At 47.3% G+C, this 20,632-nt stretch overlaps 1 pseudogene; it reads right to left on the reverse strand.

Annotated features, from left to right (window-relative positions):
* Positions 1-15,073: 15,073 nt before the first annotated feature.
* Positions 15,074-17,018, reverse strand: LOC113608866 (SHC SH2 domain-binding protein 1-like; annotated as a pseudogene).
* Between the last annotated feature and the right edge of the window lie 3,614 nt (positions 17,019-20,632).

A 20,632-nucleotide genomic window follows, 5' to 3' on the forward strand; every position in this document is an offset into this window, starting at 1 on the left:
CACACACACACACACACACACACACACACACACACACACACACACACACACACACCCTCAACATCTACACTCCCTGAGCTGCTAGGAGACACCCTGCCCTCCCCTGTCTGGGATGACCATGTCGCATCTCATTTCAGCAAACCTCCTCCTGGTACCTCTCAGAGACACGAAGACTACAACCTTCCCACACCACATCCACACATGAACCTCAGGTCTTTTCCAAGGTCAAGTGCCACATGTGCTATAGTATTCGTGTCATTCTTAGGGTTTAACGTGTGTATAATGGTGCTATCAGTTTTTAGTAAATGCCTATCTTTTTAAAATGTGTTACTGACACAGTTTTTTTTTAATTTACTTATTTTATTTATTTATTTTTGGCTACATTGGGTCTTCATTGCTGGGCGTGGGCTTTCTCTGGTTGTGGCAAGCGGGGGCTACACTTCGTTGCGGTGCATGGGCTTCTCATTGCAGTGGCTTCTCTTGTTGCAGAGCATGGGCTCTAGGTGCACAGGCTTCAGTAGTTGTGGCTCACGGGCTTAGCTCCTCCGCGGCATGTGAGATTTTCCCAGACCAGGGCTCGAACCCGTGTCCCCTGCACTGGCAGGCAGATTCTTAACCACCGCGCCACCAGGGAAGCCCTTGACACAGTTTTTGAGTGTGGTGTCCTGACTCCTTTTTTCCATGAGCCCTGTGGTTGGTGTGAAGAACATAGTCATTTTCAAGAATATGTCAGGGAAGAACTGGCTGCTTTTATCCCCCAGGAAGAGTTTGCTAAATATCTCCTCGGTCACCAGTGATGAATGGCATAGCAGTCTGGGTGGGAGGACGAGGAAGACAGTTCAACTGTGAGAAGCATTTTGTTCTTCCAGGGAGCCAGCCTGGTCCTGGGCTCACTGAGCACCCGGCAGTCAGGATGTGGCAGGGGATGACAGATGAGCAGCCCCACCACCGGCAGGAGGTGGGAGCTGAGCACAGCATGGCCAGGACCCCAGAGCCAGAGGGGGAACAGGGCATGCCATGTGCAGGAGTGGCTGTGGTGAATGATGTTCGCTGCTCAGGAGGAAACAGCCAGTTCGTCACTTGGGGAGTGGCCAGTGATATTAATGAAGCTGAAACTGCATGTGACCTCTGACCCTGCTGCAAGGACATGAATGCGTCCAAGGTGACCCAGCCAAGAGCTTTCACAGCTGCGTTATTCAACGGTGGTGAATAGACAGAAGCAGACCGTGTGTCCATCCATGGGACAAGGGACAAACAGTTAAAGGAGGTATGTGCCCTGTGTGATTCCCACAAATCAGGAAAGGTGGGGTATGGGTGTTGGGGGGAGAAGAGGAGCCAGAGAGGGGGATGCAGGAAGGCGATTTCAACAAGACCCAAGCACTTTCACCTCCTGCTGCCTGGGGAGCAGGAACCTGGAGGGGAGGGAAGGATGACTGGGGGGATCTTCCTGCACCTGTGTGATCTCTTTCACCCCGTGTCCTTTATGCCCGCAGCACGTGAAGACCAGAGGCTTTTCCACAAAACCGGTGTGATCCCCCTTCTCAGGCTGGACTTTGAGAAAGGCTCCTCCAAAGAAGATATATAAATGGTCCACAAGTACGTGAAAAGATGTTCAACATTACTAATCAGTAGGGAAGTGTAAACCAAAACCACAATGAGCTCCTACTTCACACCTATTACAATGATAGTATTTTTTTTGAAAAAAGACAATAACAAGTGTTGGTGAGGATGTGGAGAAATTGAAACCCTTGTGTACTTCTCACGGGAATGTAAAATGATGCGGCCATGCGGGGAAAAGTCTGGTAGTTCCTCAAAAAGTTAAACAGAATTACCATATACTCCACCAGTTTCCACTCTGGGATATATACCCAAAGACAGAGAGATTGTAAATAAGCAATGGGGCTAAATAGCAATGTTTTCACCCAAGATAAGGCACGAATTAGGTGTAGGTTTGCCAGAGTTAGCAAAGAAAAATACAATTAAATTTGACTCAGATAAACAACAACAACAAAAATTTTTAGCATAAGCGTAGCCCATGCAATATTTGGGACATGCTTACACTAATAAATTTTATTTGTTTCTTATGTGGGATTCACATTCGACAGGGTGTCTTATGCTCTATGTGACATTTCTAACTGGGTGAGGACAGAGAGATAATCTTCATTATTATCTTTAAAATAATCTCAGAAAAGAAGGGAATGATTCCTCCAAAAGTTAAACATAGAGTTTGCATATGACCCAGCAATTCCACCCCTAGGTGTAGACCTGAAGTCTGGAAAATAGGTGTTCAAACAAATTGTACACACACGTCATAGCAGCACTCTTCACAGTAGCCAAAAGGTGGAAATGACCCAAATGCCCATCAATAGATGAATGGATAAACAAAATGTGGTTCATCCGTACAATGGAATATTATTCAGCCATAGAAAGGAATGAAGCACTGACATGGCTACAATGTGACGAACCTTGAAACCATTTTCCGTTATGCTCAGTGAAAGAAGCTAGACCCAAAAGACCACATAGCGCATGATTCAGTTTGGATGAAATGTGCAAAACAGACAGCAGATTGGTGGTTGCCAGCAACAGATTGAGGTGGATGAAGAGTGGAGAGTGACTGCTAATGGGTATGGGGTTTCTTTATGGGGTGATGAAAATATTCTGGAACTAGATAGAGGTGTTGGTTGGCTGTGAACAAAGATTAATGGTAAAATGACACAAGGGATATTTTGGGGGTGACGGAAATATTCTAAAACTAGATTGTCATGATGTTGTAAAATCTTGTAAATTTATGAGGAATCATTGATTTGTACACTGAAAACAGGTAAATTTGATGGCATGTCAATGATATCTCAACAGAGGAAAAAATGGCATATGGAAACACATGCAAATATAGTTGTTTGCATATACATTTCTGAACAAGCAATCTGCTTTGGGAAGGCCCACACTGACAGGTCTTTGCTTCCTTTTGCTCCCTCCCTCTCTGGCTCTGTATTTCCAGCATCTCACGGAAGCCCCAAACAGCTCAATTCCACTTGCAGTTGAATTAATAAAGACCAGTAATGAGAAGGTGGATTTCACACACCTCACCTGGAGGTGCCCAGCCCAGGGCTCAGCAGAGGTCAAGGGAAAAGCTAACGATGTGAGCTCTGCCACGCAGATTCCCTAAAGCCAGCTCCATGTGATGCTGCTTCTGTGCATGGTGTGTCCTGCACTTTTGCACCATGAAAATGTCCAAGGAATTTCGCAGCCGAGTAGAGGGCAGACGCACTTGGGCAGAGGGCTTTCCAGTTGTTATCTGCGGTTGCAGTCCACGGCAGAGTGAATGCTGTTTGCAGATGCAACAACCATTTCTGGGGTCTGTTAGTGTGCTATAGCTGCTATAATGTAGGACCACAAACGGAGTGACTTAAAACAACAGAATTTCTTCCCTCATGGTTCTGGGAGCCTGAAATCCAAAATCAAGGTTTGGCAGGGTTGGTTCCTTCTGCAGACTGTGAGGGCGAATCTGTTCCATGCCTCTCTCCCAGCTTTCAGTGGCCTCTGGAAGTCTTTGGCTTACCTTGGCTAATTGATACATCGCTCCCATGGTTACTGACTAGGGTCCTTGGACTTTTTAATCAATAGAAATTGTTAAGAGGCCAGATGAGAAATTCAGGCAAGGGCTTCCCTGGTGGCGCAGTGGTTGAGAGTCCGCCTGTCGAGGCAGGGGACACGGGTTCGTTCCCTGGTCCGGGAGGATCCCACATGCCGCGGAGCGGCTGGGCCCGTGAGCCATGGCCACTGAGCCTGCGCATCCGGAGCCTGTGCTCCGCAACGGGAGAGGCCACAACAGTGAGAGGCCCGCGTATCACAAAAAAAAAAAAGAAGAAAAAAGAGAAATTCAGGCAAGGCTTTAGAGGGAGCGGGAACAGGTGCCTTTGCTCACTCCCTGAGCTGGGGGTTAAGGGGCTTCCTTACATGGGGTGAGGGAGGGCGGGGCAGATCAGGGGGTTGGGCAGGAGGTGTAGTTTAGGTAGTCTGCCCACTCCCTTGGTGGTACTCTGTGCAGGGATCATGGGCAGTACCCTGTTTTTGCTCCTGGCACGTCAGAACTGGCGGTTGGTCTGTGGCCTTTTGGTATCTTACTGTTTATAATTGCCTCTACTGCACATGCATGCAGTTATTTTTTAGTCCCTTATAGTTTCTTTGTATTCTTTTGCTCCAGGAGAACTTTGTCCAGACACACGCACGCAGCAAAGGGTCCCAGGTCCCAGTTCATCTCACAATCTCTGCCTCCATCATCACGTGGCTTTCTCTCCTCCTGTGTGTGTCTGTGTGTGTGTGTGTGTGTGTGTGTGTGTGTCCAAACTTCCCTCTTCTTATAAGGACACCAGTCCTATTGGATTGAGGGCCCGCCCTAATCCAATATGGCCTCTTTTTATTTTTTTTCATTTTTTTAATGTTATTATTATTTTTAAATTAAATTTATTTATTTTTGGCTGTGTTGGGTCTTTGTTGCTGTGCCCGGGCTTTCTCTAGTTGTGGCGAGCAGGGGCCACTCTTGATTACGGTGCATGGGCTTCTCATTGCGGTGGCTTTTGTTGCAGAGTATAGGCTCCAGGAGCATGGGCTTCAGTAGTTGTGGCTTGTGGGCTCTAGAGCGCAGGCTCAGGAGCTATGGCGCACAGGCTTAGTTGCTCTGCGGCATGTGAGATCTTCCCGGACCAGGCCTTGAGCCCGTGTCCCCTGCATTGGCAGGCGGATTCTTAACCACTGCGCCACCAGGGAAGTCCCTGATCTCATTGTAATAACTGATTACATTTGCAAAGACCCAAACCCATTTGGACTTGTGCTCCAAATAGGATCACATTCTGAGATTCTGGGTGGACATGAATTTTAGGGGGATCCTATTCATGCTAGCACAGGGACTTTCAGCAAATAATCTTAAGTGATTTCTTAGGCCCTTCCCAGGAAGGGAGTAATATCTGTATAAGTTGAAGTCTGTGCATAAGTCCAATTTGTCACTTCCTTGGCCTAAGTTAGGTTTGCCCCACTGTGACATTCTCATAGCCTCAGAGTACAGACCACAGCAAGTGAAGGGCTGGGTGTGGGTGGGGGCTTGGAGCCAGGCTTAGGGGTCCCAACCCAGCTTCACATCTGGGGCAGTGCCAAGCAATCTGGACTTTGTTTTCCTTGTCCATCACATAGGGATAGTCATAACCCCACCCTCCTACATGCCGCTAGGACTAAACAAGGCGACGGGTGCGTGCAGAGAGTTCGACTCTGGGCCTGGCCCAGGAGCGGCACCCAGGAAACCAGAGCTGGTTCTGGGCTCCTTTCCCATGCCTCCACTTCCTGGGTCTCCTTCCAAAATCCGGAATCTGGAGAATGTGGGCCTCTTGTGCCTCCAGCAGCATCTCATACTGGGCTCCCACAACTGATAGCTAAGGTTGTGTGGGTCAGTCATGAGCTGCAACCCAAGAGGGCTCCGGGATTCAATGAGGATTCCTGCAGAGAACGGGGTCCCACTGAACCTTGTGGCCTGAGAAGGCTTCCCCCCTCCCCATCTCGGTTCCCTGGGCTGCCCTGTGCTCCCCTGTTAGGTTCTAGAGTCCATCCGAACTGGGGATGGATTTTGTCTGTTCTGTGTATGCCCGTGGCACCCTGGCAAGTGTATCTAGGACCATTTCTCTGTCCTCTCACTGCCTGCTTCCAAAGGTCCTAAGGTCCTCACATTATCGCATTATGTATCTTAAGCATTTTAACCCCCTTGACCCGGTGTGCTCTATAAGTTCCCCCATTTCACAAACGAGCAGCCTGGGGCTCCGTGAGGGGAAGCACAGAGGAGCAAGTTGGCAAAAGCAGAGCAGGACAGGCTTAAGTGGGCCTTGCCTTAACAAGGATGTGATGAAGCCCCCCCAACCAGGACCAAGGCCAAGATCAAGGTGAGCTCCTGCCCCTCCAACCTCCCTCCCACACACCAGGCCTGGTCCCACCTCCTGGCCTTTTCCCAGGCTGTGTCCACTGCCTGATGGGCCCTTCCCCCCAGCGTTATTCCAGGGCTTCTCTGCCTTGGCACTGCTGACGTTTGGGGCCAGATCATTCTTTGCCATGGGGGGCTGTCTGTGCTTTATGAGATGCCGAGCAGACCCAGTAGATGCCAGTAAAACCACCCCCGGTTGAGAACCACACTGGTTTAGAGGATCCCAAGCTTCTCACTTTGCAAACCAAATCCTTGTTTTTTTGCACACGATACCCACCCCCTAAGAAAGCCATGTTTGGAAAGATGCCATCACACTATGGGTTCTTTCAAGTAATGATTCACAGCCCGTTTTTATCAGCTGTCAGCCACCCGGAGAGTCAACAGGATAGACTATCAACGAATAAACTGAGACAAGTGATGGGAATATAGAAATGCCCTTTGTCAACCACCAGGAAGGTAGCTGGTTCAGGCAGGATCATAATAGACACTAAGGTTGATGATAGAAGGGGTGGAAAGAACAGGTGATTGGTGTAGACACAAAGGATCTGCTCGCAAAATACCTACCAGTGACAAAAGGAAAAACAGAGCCTCATGGTGGTGACCCTTGTTGTCAAGGCGTGAAATTAGGGGACAGAAGACCACCCTCACTTCTTTTTTTTTTTCATATTTATTTATTTGGTTGTGTCCAGTCTTAGTTGCGGCATGTGGGCTCTTTAGTTGCAGCAGGTGAGCTCCTTAGTTGCAGCTTGCCAGCTCCTTAGCTGTGGCATGCAAACTCTTAGTTGCAGCATGCATGTGGGATCTAGTTCCCGGACCAGGGATCAAACCCAGGCCCCCTGCCTTGGGAGCGTGGAGTCTTAAGCACTGTGCCACCACGAAAGTCTCAAGACCACCCTCACTTCTGACACCAACTGCAAGTTTAGGAGTCCTAAGACCACCCTCAGGTTCCATAATTTTCTAGAAGGATTCACAGAACCCACTGAAAATTGTTATACTCACAGATAAAGTTTATGACAGTGAAAGGATATAAGTTCAAAACAGCCAAGAGAAAAGTCTAGGAGAAATCCAGGCATGGGTTTCCAGAAGTGCCCCCCTCCCCACACAGTGCAGTCAGGAAAGAGTTATTTTCCTGGCAATGATGTGTGACAACCCACATGGTGTACTGCCAACTGGGGAGGCTCACCCAAGACTCAGTGTCCAGAGTTTTTATTGAGGTGTCCAAGGTCAACTGTCCATGTGGCTGACCTTTGGTCTCCAGACCATCTGGAGACCAAGCTGAGACCATGTGGCCTGAGGTCCCCATCATAAGTTAGACTATTTGGTGTGGCCCAAGGTTCCAGGTAAACAAAGACACTCTTCTTAGGCAGGACATCCCAGAAGTTTAGAAGGTACCTCCAAAGAGTCAACGGCAAAGGCCAGACTCTCTTTGAATCAGGTTCAATTCTTTACTACACACAAGGTAACACCCAGTGGAGGGATCAGATGGCAGGGGGGCCTCCTGATGTGGTGTCCTGAGAAGAGTACATCACTGATTCTGTGGTTCTGCCAGGAATGTAGGGCCTGATCCTGGGCATAAGGATATACTGATAGCTCCAGATTGAGGGTCACCTACAGAATGAAAAGTCTGTATTCTTTTTTCCCAACAGCTTTATTGAGATATAATTCACACACCATACGAAAGGGTCCAATTCAAGGGTGTTTTCAGTATATACACATGTATGTGTGACCGTCATCACAATCAATTACAGAACATTTTCGATTGGCTCAACATTGTAAATCAACTATACTTCAATTAAGGAAATAAAATTTTTTAAAAGTATTGTATAAAAAATGATTGGCACAGCAATGTAAATCAACTATACTTCAATTAAAAAAAAAAGAAAAAAGAAAAGTAGGGGGCTGCCCTGGTGGTCCAGTGGTTAAGAATCCACCTTCCAATGCAGGAGACATGTGTTCAATCCCTGGTCAGGGAACTAAGATCCCACGTGCTGCAGGGCAACTAAGCTGGCATGCTCTAGAGCCCATGCATCACAACTAGAGAGAAGCCCACGTGCCACAGCAAAGATCCCACCTGCCACAACTAAGACCCAACACAGCCAAATAAAAAATTAAATAATTTTTTTTTAAAAAAGTATTGCAGAACATTTTCATCACTTCAAAAAGCAACCTCATACTCTGTAGCTATCACACCAGCCCTCCATCCTCCCACCAGGCCTAAGCAACCACTCATCTCTCTTCCATCTCTATTAAATCTCTATTTAAAACCATCAGAGCCGTGAAGGCCAGGGAAAGATTGAGAAATGCTCTAGGCTAAAGGGGCAGCTGGAGTCCAAATGGAGGCTGGAGACTGCCCAGTGGTGCCGCCCTAGTGGTGGTGTTGGATTCATGCAGTGGCAAGCAGGTTTTGTAGGAGAGTGTCCTTGTTTGGGGGATAGCGTCAGGGTGATAGGGCAGCATGTCTGCCAATTGCTCTGGGATGATTCAGAAAGAAAAATCGCTATGATGAGTGGAGATGTAGAGAACAAGGAGCGGGGGGCAAACATGATAAAATTCCACCTTCGGGGAATCCAAGTGAAAGGGGGTTCTTTGGATGGTTCTTGCCATGTTTCTGCAAGTCTGAAATTATTTCAGAAGAAATTATGAAAATGATTTAAATTTTTGTTTAATTATTTTAAGTTATTGAAATTTTTAAAATCATTTACATTTTTATTTTTCGTTATTAAAAGTATTTTTAATAACATTTATCAAATATATTAATATAACGTTTTCTTTCTTTCATTTTTCACATATATTTGCAATCATTGCAATGTAATCACTACTGTATTGCATTTATTTTTTTTTAATTAATAGATTTTTTTTAGCAGTTTTAAGTTTACAGAAATCTAAACTGTAAAATACAGAGTTCCCCTTGCAACAGTTTCCCCTATTATTAACATTTTGCACTGGGATGGTGTATTTGTTACAGTCGATGAATGAATATTGATACATTACAATTAACTTAAGGCCACAGTTTACATTAGGGTGTTGTACATTCCATGGGTTTTCACAAACGCAAGAGGTCATATATCCACAATTACATGATCCTACAGAATAGCATATTCTTTTAAAATTATTTTAAAAGAGAGGGAGGGGGAGAGAGGGAAGAAGAAAAGGAAGAAAGAAAGTCAAAGTCACTCTTCTGGTCTTTCTCCCTCTCGCCTGTGCTGGAGCCATCACCCTCTCCTGCCCACCATCAAAGATCAGCTCGACAGCAATGGACGTGGGGAAAGAGGTGGTCGGACCTGGTCCACTGCCCATCAGTCATGTTACATTCCAGAATCCAACCTGAGCCAGGAGCCCCTGCCCCACCCCCTCCTGAGCCATCAGTCCCCAGAGACCCCTCAGCCCCAGGACCCCACTTGGAAGATTCACTGTCCTTCTGTTTTATTTCAGATAGGACACTAAAAGCACACGCAACAAAGGAAAAATAGATTAATTGGACTCTATCGAAATGTAAAACGTTTGTGCATCAAAAGACTATCAAGAAAGTGAAAAGACAGTGCACAAAATGGGACAAAATATTTGCAGACCATATAGCCAATAAGGGATTCGTACTCAGAATATATGAAGAACTCTTATAACTCAACAACAACAACAAAAAAGGACAAGCAGCCTAATTTAAAAATGGGCAAAGTACTTGAATAGACATTTCGCCAGAGATGATACACAAATGGCCAATAAGCACGTGAGAAGTTGCTCAAAATCCCTAGTCATCAGGGAAATGAAAACCAGAACCAAAAGGAGATACCACCTCCCACCCATCGGGATGGCTACTATCAAAGCAACAGAAACTAACAAGTGTCCATGAGGATGGAAATTGGAACCCTCGTACACTGCTGGTAGGAATTTAAAATCGTGTGGTAGCTAGGGAAAACAGTCTGGCAATTCCTCAATAAGATAACTATGGAATTAGCATATGATCCGGCAATTCTGCTCATAGGTAGATACCTGAGAGATCTGAAAACAGGGACTCAGACAGGTACACGCACATCCACAGCACTAGTCACAACTGCCAAAAGGTGGAAGCAGCCCAAATGTCCATCAGTGGATGAAAGGGTAAACAAAATGTGGTCCATTCATACGATGGGGTATTACTCAGCCATAAAAAGGAATGAAGCACTGACACATGCTACTATATGGGTTAAATCTAAAAACATCGTGCTGAAAGAAAGGAGCCAGACACAAATGGACAGAGAGTGTATGATTCCATTTATGTGAACTATCCAGAGACGGAAGGCAGATTAGTGGTTTGGCAGTGCGGGGGGTGTGCTTCAGCAGGGGACAGGGAATGAGTGTTCATGGGGATGGGGTCTCTTTTTGGGGTGATGGAAATGTTCTAAAATGGACTGTGGTGGTAGTTGCCCAGCTCTGGGGATATACTAAAAACCATTAAATTGCACCCTTTAAAATGGGTGAATTGTATGGGATGTGAATTGTATCTCACTAAAGCTGTGATTCAAGAGAAAGAAACCCCACGCACGGCTCTTTGGCGGGAGCACGGCTGGCAGGGAGGGTCTGGCACTGCCGGCCACAGCCAGGCCCTACGTGCCTCTTGGGCAGCAACCTGAAGCCCGAGAGGGAGCTGGTTAATTTGCTTTGGAAATTTGGATCTAGAAGTCCATCCTGGCTCCGGGTCCCTGTGCTGAGAACGGCTTCCCTGCCTCAGGCCTCCACCCCTGTCCCTGGGATGCCAAGGTTTTTCTCCGTGGTGCTGTTGCAGGAGTGACAGCTTCTGCTTGGCTCAGGGGGAAAATATGCTGAGATTCAGCACCATATGAACCTGGATAGGTCACAGGGGACGGTTCTGGTCTGTGCCAAGCAGGAGAGCTGGCTCCAGGCCAGCACGGCTCCGCAGACACAGGGGACCACTCAGAAGTGGAAACCCCAGGGCAGGAGCTGGGATTTCCTCTCTACCTCTGGTCATGCATGGGGCAGGGGGTGTGGGACCTCTACACACAGAGCCTGGTCACCTTTTCCTACGTGCACTGCAGGGCAGCTGGGGGGGCGGTGAGGGGAGGGGGGCAGGTGGGCGCACATTGACCTCTGCAACACGGACAGATGTGGGGAGGTCATATTGGAAATTTGACTACTGGCTGCTTTCAGGATTCAAGGGAAGTAACTGCTAACGGGGATGGGGTTTCTTAGGGGGGTGAAAAAATGTTCTAGAACTAGACAGAGGTGAGAGTTGCACAACATCTTGAATATACTAAATGCCACTGAGTTGTTCCCTTTAAAATGGTTACTCTTCTGGTATGTGAATCTCACCCCCATAAAAGAAAAAGAAAAGAGAAGAAAGGTAAAGGAAAAAATCCATCTTGCTGCTGAGGAACCCAGGGTGGTCGGGATCTCAGAGGGACCTGATAAAAGAAATTTTCACCTATTGAAATATAGGGAAGTCATTCTGGCTTATACAAGAGTTAACTTGAATTTTATGCTAACTAAAATAGCCTGTTTGTGGCCTATCATACATACGTTGTACATCTGCTTTAATTATTTAAGAAAAGGGGACAATTGACCAGAAGTAAAGAGTGTCCACGTTAAAAATAAAGATTAAGGGGCTTCCCTGGTGGCGCAGTGGTTGAGAGTCCGCCTGCCAATGCAGGGGACACGGGTTCGTGCCCCGGTCCGGGAAGATCCCACATGCCACGGAGCGGCTGGGCCCGTGAGCCATGGCCGCTGAGCCTGCGCATCCGGAGCCTGTGCTCCGCAACGGGAGAAGCCAGAACAGTGAGAGGTCCGCGTATCGCAAAAAAAAAAAGATTAAATGCCCCTCTTCCTGGGATGCCACTGCTGGTCCTCCTTTGATGATAAGACTCCCTTCCCAGGTGCAAGGCCATGCTAACTCGCTGGGTACGTGCTGGTCTGTTCGTTTTTTTGAACCACTGAAGAAATGTAACCCTGACTTGTTTAATGTTCTTTGTTCTGACAAGATAGAAAACCGTGCTGAAAACGCTGCTGCCCCGGAGCAGCTTCTCAGAGTAAGTTGGGAAGATGGCTTCCAGGCTAGTCCTTAGTTTGGCTCAAATAAAACTCTTTTCTATTCTTATTATAGATTGTTTATTGATAACAGACCCCTGTATAGGGCAGCCATCCAGTGGAGCAAGTGAATTTTGGAGCCAGATGTAAGTTCAAATTCTGACTCTTGCATTTACCAGCTGTGTGACCTGTAAGAAGTCAAGCCTTCTAATTGCCTCAGCTGTCAAGGGGAGATCAAAACACTTCCTTGCAGACCAGTTTGGGGATTAAAACTCAATTTGGAGGGACTTCCCTGGTGACACAGTGGTTAAGAATCCACCTGCCCATGTAGGGGACACGGGTCCAGGAGGATCCCACATGCCGCGGAGCAACTAAGCCCATGCGCCACAATTACTGAAGCCCACGCGCCACAATTACTGAAGCCCACGCGCCTAGAGCCCATGCTCCACACAAGAGAAGCCACCACAATGAGAAGCCCGTGCACCACCATGAAGAGTAGCCCCCGCTCGCCACAACTAGAGAAAGCCCATGTGCAGCAATGAAGACCCAACGCAGCCAAAAATAAATTAATTAATTAATTAAAAAATTTTTTTAAAAAACTCAGTTTGGAGATTCAACTACTGGGACAGTGCCTGGCGTATAAAAAGCACTTGATAGAAAGGAATCATGTCCATCCAATGGAACACAATCCATGAAGCAATGAAAAGGAAAGAAATACTGACACGTGCAACGATATGGACAGATCTCAAAATGATGCTAATTGAAAGAAGACAAAGAGTACTTACTGTACAGTTGCACTTATAGAAAATTCTAGAAAGTGTATACTAATCTAGAGTGACCCAAAGTGGATGCTTGAGAAAGAAGGGGAGGGGCAGGTGGGAGGGATTAGGAAGTGTCCTGTTATTGTCTTGTTATTGTGATGTAACAAGAAATCTATATCTGTTCTTCATCCCCAGCTCCTGGCACAGAGCTCCTAAAACCCCTGTCATTTCCTAAGTGACAAGGGCAACAGGAGCATCTTTTGTTAAAATATTCGGTTTCCATCCCCAGTTTCTGAAATAGGAGTGTCTTTTGTTGTTCATAACAAGCCACTTTCAACCACACCTGAGCTTCTGGTACTAAGGTGACTTCCAGAAATCACCTAAGGATGAGGGCTGGTTGCCCGGGGAACGAACCACACAATTAGAGGGTTGGACTGTCAGTTCTACCCCCCGACCTCCGGGGAGAGCAGAGGGGCTGGAGGTTGATACTGAATCACTAATAACCAATGATTTAATCAGTTGTGCCTATGTCATGAAGCCTCCATAGAAACCCAAAAGGGTGGGGTCAGAGAGCTTCTGAGTTGGTGAACACGTTGGAGGTGCTGGGAGGGTGACATTGTCCAGAAACGGCACGGAAGTTCCGTGCTCCTTCCCACATACCTTGTCCTGTGCATCTCCTCCCTCAGGTTGTTCCTGAGTCGTATCCTTTATTTAAAAAAAACAAACAACAACAACAAAAAAGTAATTGTAAAGTGTTTTCCTGAGTTCTGTGAGCCGTTCTAGCAAATTGTTGAACCCAAGAAGGGGGTCTTTGGAACCCATGATGTATAACTGGTCTTTCAGAAATCCTGGAGGCCTAGCCTTGCGACTGGCACTGGAAATGGGGCCAGTCTTGTGGGACTGAGCAGTTCACCTGAGCACTCCACGTGTGGGGTTTGCGCTAACTCCAGCGGGGCTAGTGTCAGAATTCCTTGGTGTGGAAAACCCACACGTTTGGTGTCAGAAGTTCTGCGGGTAGAAGACAGCAAACAGTTTTCTTTTAGGTCCTGATGGACTTTTGGGGGGGTGACGGTTGTGTCCACTCTCTCAATTGCAGTGGTGGTTTCACAGGTGGGTACATGTGTCAAAACTCAGCCAGTTGAATACATATGAGCAGTTTATTGTATGTCAGCTATATCTCAATCAATCTGTTTATAAAAAACATCCTTTTCCGATGCTTAGAGTGCACGTAATTTTATTTGTTGCTGTTCCATTTTTTGTTTGAGTTTTTGTTTAATTTTTTAATAAGTGTTTTTGATTTCATCATTACAATTTTAATCAGTAGGAATTTTAATGTCACATATACTTTTTAAAAATATAAAGACTTTTAAAAGCTGTATTTTACAACATGATATCAAGAACACAGAGCTGATACAAGTTGTATAGGTAATCATTTTGACTGTGTAAGAAATCTGATCCGAATACTGTTATGGTGAAAGAAAAGCACTTTCTTATAATCATTCATATTCAGCAACAGTGAAAATGCTCTGTGTATGCACTGGTTCTGAATAACACGTTTCATTTCTGTTTCAAACTTGCTATGCTATTACTGTTTTGATGATTACATAGTTCAACATAAAAAGGCATTCCCACTCAGATTCTCAGTAATAAGCCTGATAAGGCAGATAACCTCCCAATCATAAAAGCTTTTAAGACAAGTATTATGCAAATAAAGCATGGATATCGGACTCACTATAACTGGGATTAAAAAGACAACTATAGGGCTTCCCTGGTGGCACAGTGGTTGGGGGTCCGCCTGCCGATGCAGGGGACACGGGTTCGTGCCCCAGTCCGGGAAGATCCCACATGCCGCATGAGGCCCGTGAGCCATGGCCGCTGAGCCTGCGCGTCCGGAGCCTGAGCTCTGTGGCGGGAGGGGCCACAACAGTGAGACACCCGCATACCACAAAAAAAAAAAATAGAATACTGCACATTGAGGCCTATTGTGTTTTTGTGCACTCATCTTGCATTCCCTGCCTTTCTTCCTCCTCTTTGAAGTGCTAAAGTGTATTTATACTAGAAAGTTACTAGTAGACTTCATATGAGAACTGTGTGTTTGAAAAAGCAAGACTTTCTAGATAAAAAATCTCCAAATACTTTCTATTTTATGTGTTTATGACCTTCTTTATAAAGACTGTTTCATGTGCAACACCTGCAGACAGAAATAAATCTATGTTTCCCTCAAACCCAATGGAATATATCAGATACAAAATAGAGACATGAAGCAAAGTATGATAGCAGCTGTGATTCTTGGGGGCAGCAGGTGCAAAATCCAATCTTTTGCTGTCTATTTACGTCACAGTGATCGGAACAAAATTGTGCCGAAACTCCCTTCCCCATTCCACTCGAACTGGTTCCCCACAACTGAAACAAACGTCTCCTGTGACATTAAGTTGTCATCAGCTTGCGTGATCCCCAGTTCACTCAACCTTTTCTTCTTCATCTGGCCTTTTCGTGTGGAGGCAGCAACTAGTTCATTTACAATTTCGCGATTGCTTTCCACTTGCTCAGAAAGGTCACTCTCACATAAAGCTCCATTTTACCAGTTGCACATTGCATCAGCTCTTCTAGATCCACTCTTTCAGCTACATCTGTCTCTCCACTTGTCTGAACTTTATTTTCTTCCGTTTCATCTTGGGCACTTTCTTGCCAGTCAGAGAAAATTGTAGGTTTCACCAAGACAACACCATAACCTTCGTTATTCTGTATGACATTATTCACCATGGATGTTTTGGGAATGTCATAATGTGCATCTAAGAAGTCCTTGATGAGGATCCCTTCTTTGCAGTGATGGATCTGATTGTCACTCAGGGTGCACTTACTCCCAGGATATATTTCTATACCTGCACCCTTGGCACCCTATAAATCTGAGTTCTTCATTAAAAATTCTGCTGACGTTCATACTGTGACCCCTGTAGTTTCACACTGCAGTACACAGTTTTCCAATGTAGTCTTGCTACGGTGAATAATTAAGATTCCTTCCACGGCATCATGCCGAACAAATTTTATGCTTGAGATTTTAATATCCGCACCCGTACAATCCACAAAAAATTGTCTCCTTTGCCTCCCTTTTCTATCACAATATCATCTGGTAGACCATACCCTTCCAACTCAATGGAGTCGGTAATGGAGGATGCACCATGTACCACGTAATGGCCAGGACAAACAATAACAGTGTCGCCCTCCTAGCAGGCATTTATAGCAGACAATGGATCACTATGGAACTGAATTTCTATTTCTTCCGTACAAGGCTCTGGACAAAGCTTATCCCGGAGCAGGGACTACAGCAGACCAGTCGTCATGGTGGAGGAGACCACATGGGTGACCTTCTGGCCATTTGGACGGATGCCCTTTGCTTGTATATTAGAATACTTCTGATAACCAAACGCATATCTCAACAAAGGATTCTCTATGAGTTTTAGCTTTCGTTTCAACTGTTCAATCTCTGAATAGAGTTTTAACCCTTCCAGCATGCAGATGTTTTCCTGCTCAGAATCAGAGTTACAATTTGACAAACAGCTTCTCAGATTTAAAAATTTCCTGTCACTCTCCTCACACTGAGTCAACAGATTTTGATAGTCAACAATAAGTCCTGAAGGAACTTAGTCTTCAAGAATGTCATAATGCAATCTCAGTCGAGGTTCAGCACATCTAATAAAATAATCATACTCATCCTCTTCTCCAGCCAAACTCCTCCAAATGTTCTGATAGAAAAACCTGATATGCTCAGTTGCAAGTGCTGTCTGGTCAAATACTCCAGAACCATCAAACACCATCCACAGCTCCTGCAACCAGTGTTCCTTCAGATCAAGGAGCTCTTTCATACACTCCAAAGTAAAAGTGCTCACTTGAGATTCACAGAGGTACGGGTCCAGGACAGTAAGCCTCCCCACTGCCTTCAAGGCTGTAAAGTCCACATCTGTGACTGCAGCCAGCACCTCGAACACATTAGTGTGCCAGACTGCCCGCCATCCGGATGATTCAAGGACCTTCTCTAAGAGCTCAGCTGTGAATTCTTTTACCTCAGAGGCCTTGCAGTCAGCTAAATTGTAATCTTGATAAGCGCTGAATCACTCATAGAACAGAAGTTGACTTTCTGGCGCAAAACTTGGTCAACTAGTGCCTGGTTTATCATGATTGCTACAATCACTGCATGAATCTTCATCTTCGAACAAACCTTTCTCGAGGGGCCCCGGCTCCTCTTCCACAGCCCAGCCGGTACGCTCGGGGTCCGGCGCCATAGCCTCCGACCCCAGCCCCACCACCTGCCAGCAACCCATCATCCATTTCAAGTTTCCGCGGGCGGCCGCCCAGCCCAGTAATGTGATGACGCAGCTGCTTCTCTAATAAATTTTTAAAGGTCACACTCTGTTTACACTTACTACAAAATGCTGGCCAAATTCCCCTATATTTTTTTTTAAAAAAGTGGAGATGCAGGAGAATGGGACACAGGACCAAGACTTTCAAGCAGGGGGAGACATCTGAGAACTCTGCCGAGTGGGACAAATGGGTCTGAAACGTACTCTTGGACTCTGCCCTGCCTGGGTCTGGGAGAAGCCAGCAGTCCCCAGATGCCCCTCTGAACACAGCGATGTCACATAGCGCCCTGTCGACAGGAAGGAGCTCGTGGCTGTTCCGAGGAGCATAGGGAAGTGGGGAGGGGTGAGTCTGGCTGCTGTGGGCCATCTTGGAATGGGGGTACCCAGAGATCAAGCCAGGCTCCTCTCTTGGCCCCACGGGGCCCATCCCATCTCCTCGGGGCTGGGAGTGCACACAAGCCCAGTGAGGGCAGTGATGGGCAGGCGGTCCCCGGGCCAGCCACGTCCAGCCCGTCAGTTCTCAGGTCAGATACGGGCCCCGGGGCAGTGTCAGCGTGGCCCTGAAGGCCTGCAGGTGCCTTGCCTGCACTTCTAAGCGCATGCACCAGCCTTGCTATTCCACACTTGACGGCAGAAACGTCTGATAGGATGTCCCCAGAATCACTTCCCTGAAACCCCAGTTTGCTGGGTTTTCTCCTTCAGGGCAAAAGACACACCCTCCGTGATCATCAGACCCCAGACCGCTGGTCAGCTTGTCTCCCTTGGGACCCCCAAACAGCCACGTTGTCGCTGGGACAGACCCCAGGCATCCCCTGCAGGCCACCCTTGGGGGACCACTCAGAGATGCACCCTCTGTACCCCTGCGGCTCCTTCTCAGCTTTCAGGTCCTGTCCGGTGCTTCCTCATTGTGAAGCCCCTCCTGGGGTGCTCCCTCAGCTGGGTGGCTGTGCCTCAGAGCGAGTCCCCATAACATGTGCCGTCTGCACCCGCCCACCTGACCTGGGGGCTGTCTGCACCCACCCACCTGACCTGAGGGCTGTCTACACCCATCTACATCACCCAGGGCCATAAACCTTCAGGCAGAGTGCCATGCGGGGCATTGCATCTGTCCTGGGAGGAGTTGAGAGTGCCAACTGAGGCCCTTCTCAGAGTCAGACACCTCCAGGCACCCGTGTGTGGGGGGTCGGCACCTTTGTCCGTCCCTTGGGCTTCAACCTGGCCTCGGTCATTCATTCTTGGAGTCTCCCGACAGGTGAGAGAGCAGGAACCTGCCTCAGATGGCACGCCAGTTCTGAGATCTGACGGAGGAGAAAACCGAGGGCCAGACAATTCAGGCCCACATGGGCATCCTGGCTGGCTCTGCCTTCTGGGCAAACAGACTGGAAATAAAAGTGCCACAGTGAGCGCTCTGGCTCTGCCAGTCAGGCTGTTTCTGTCCTGGGGAAGATGCCAGCTCAGTGTCAGGAATGTTCTGGACACGCCCTGGGCCAGGAGAGAACTGAAGAGCCACTAGGCCACCAGCAGCTCCAAGCACCCTCTGCTCTGTGGGTGGACTCACCTGACTCTGCAGGAGACTGGGTCAGTAGCGGGCAGGGCCTGAGATGGCCACTGGGCCAACAGTACCGCTGACCCACTTGCAGGGGGCCAGGGACAGACCCACCCCCCGGATGAGGTAGGTAGGTGTAGACAGCTCCCAGGTGACGTGGGCAAGTGTAGACAGCCCCCCAGGAGAGGTGGGCAGGGGTAGATAATCCGCCAGGTGTGGTGGGCAGGTGTAGATAGCTCCCAGGTGAGGTGACTACTTCTTCCCCTTCTCCCCTTCCCTCATCGAGTACTATGGAAACCACCCACAAGGCCAGTGAACCACATGCTCAAAGGTGGACCAGGCTGGCCCAGCCCTCAGCAACTCACAATATTTAGGAAGATCAATTCTAACAGGTGAGTTCCAGAACCTCTGACAGCAAGACTCACGTCCCAGGGCATCAGTGGGGACCGAAACCTGGGTTATAAAGCCAGCCCCAAGCCCATGGTCCGTAGAGGACAACTCTTCCCACGGCGCACGTGGGTGGCCTCCCAGGTGTGACACAGGGACCAGGCAGCCCGGGAGCAAGACAGACTAGCTCCCAAGGCAGCTGCTTTGCAGGAGGAGACAGTTCACAGCTCCTTCGTGCAAACCTTCCGAGGCTCCCTCATCATCCTGGCTCCCCAAGCCCATGCCCCGCCCCCGCCCCCCCCCCACCCCGCACTCGGCCTCCTGCTGCCCTGTGAGCCAGAAGGGCTCATGCCGACCTCCCTCAGCTCATCCCTCCTCACCTGCCACATCTCCTATGGGCTTCAGCTCTGGGGACAGGCCTCACCCCTCTCCTACCTCTATATGGAGATATAATTCACTTCCTAGAAAGTTCACCCAACTGGATAGCTACATGTAAAGAATAAAATGAGAACATTATCTAACACCACACACAAAAATAAACTCAACGTGGATTAAAGACCTAAATGTAAGACCTGATACTATAAAACTCCTAGAGGAAAACATAGGCAGAACACTCTTTGACATAAATCACGGCAATATGTCTCTGGATCTTTCTCCTAGAGTAATGGAAATAAAAATAAGCAAATGGGACCTAATTAAATGTAAAAGATTTGCACAGCAAAGGAAACTATAAACAAGACCAAAAAAAAAAAAAAAAAGACAAAAAGACAATCTAGAGAATGGGAAAAAATATTTGCAAATGATGCAACCAAACAAGAAATTAATCTCCAAAACATACAAACAGCTCATACAGCTCAATATCAAAAAAACAAACAACCCAATCAAAATATGAGCAGAAAGTGCTTTCCCGGTGGCACAGTGGTTAAGAATCTGCCTGCCAATGCAGGGGACACGGGTTCGAGCCCTGGTCCGGGAAGATCCCACATGCTGTGGAGCAACTAAGCTGGTGTGCCACAACTACTTAGCCTGCGCTCTAGACCCCGCGAGGCACAGCTACTGAGCCCACGCCACAACTACTGAAGCCCGTGCACCTAGAGCCCATGCTCCACAACAAGAGAATCCACTGCAGTGAGGAGCCCGTGCACCACAACGAAGAATAGCTCCCACTCGCCACAACTAAAGAAAGCCCACGTGCAGCAACGAAGACTCAACGCAGCCAAAAATAAAAGAAATAAATAAATGAAAATAAATTTTTAAAAATATGGGCAGAAAATCTAAATAGAATTTTCTCCAAAGAAGACATACAGATGGCCAGTAGGCACATGAAAAGATGTGCTAATTATTAGAGAAATGCAAATCAAAACTACAATGGGGTATCACCTCACATAGGTCAGAGTGGCCATCATCAAAAAGTCTACAGATAATATATGCTGGAGAGGGTGTGGAGAAAAAGGAACCCCCCTACATTGTTGGTGGGAATGTAAATTGGTGCAGCCACTATGGAGAACAGTATGGTGGTTCCTTTAAAAAACAAAAATAGAGCTACCGTATGATCATGCAATCCCACTCCTGGCATATATCCAGGGAAAACCATAATTCGAAA

Source organism: Aethalodelphis obliquidens, unplaced genomic scaffold (genome assembly GCF_003676395.1).
Source record: "Aethalodelphis obliquidens isolate GAN/ISIS:26980383/991018 unplaced genomic scaffold, ASM367639v1 scaffold53, whole genome shotgun sequence".
In the NCBI taxonomy this organism is placed as follows: domain Eukaryota; kingdom Metazoa; phylum Chordata; class Mammalia; order Artiodactyla; family Delphinidae; genus Aethalodelphis; species Aethalodelphis obliquidens.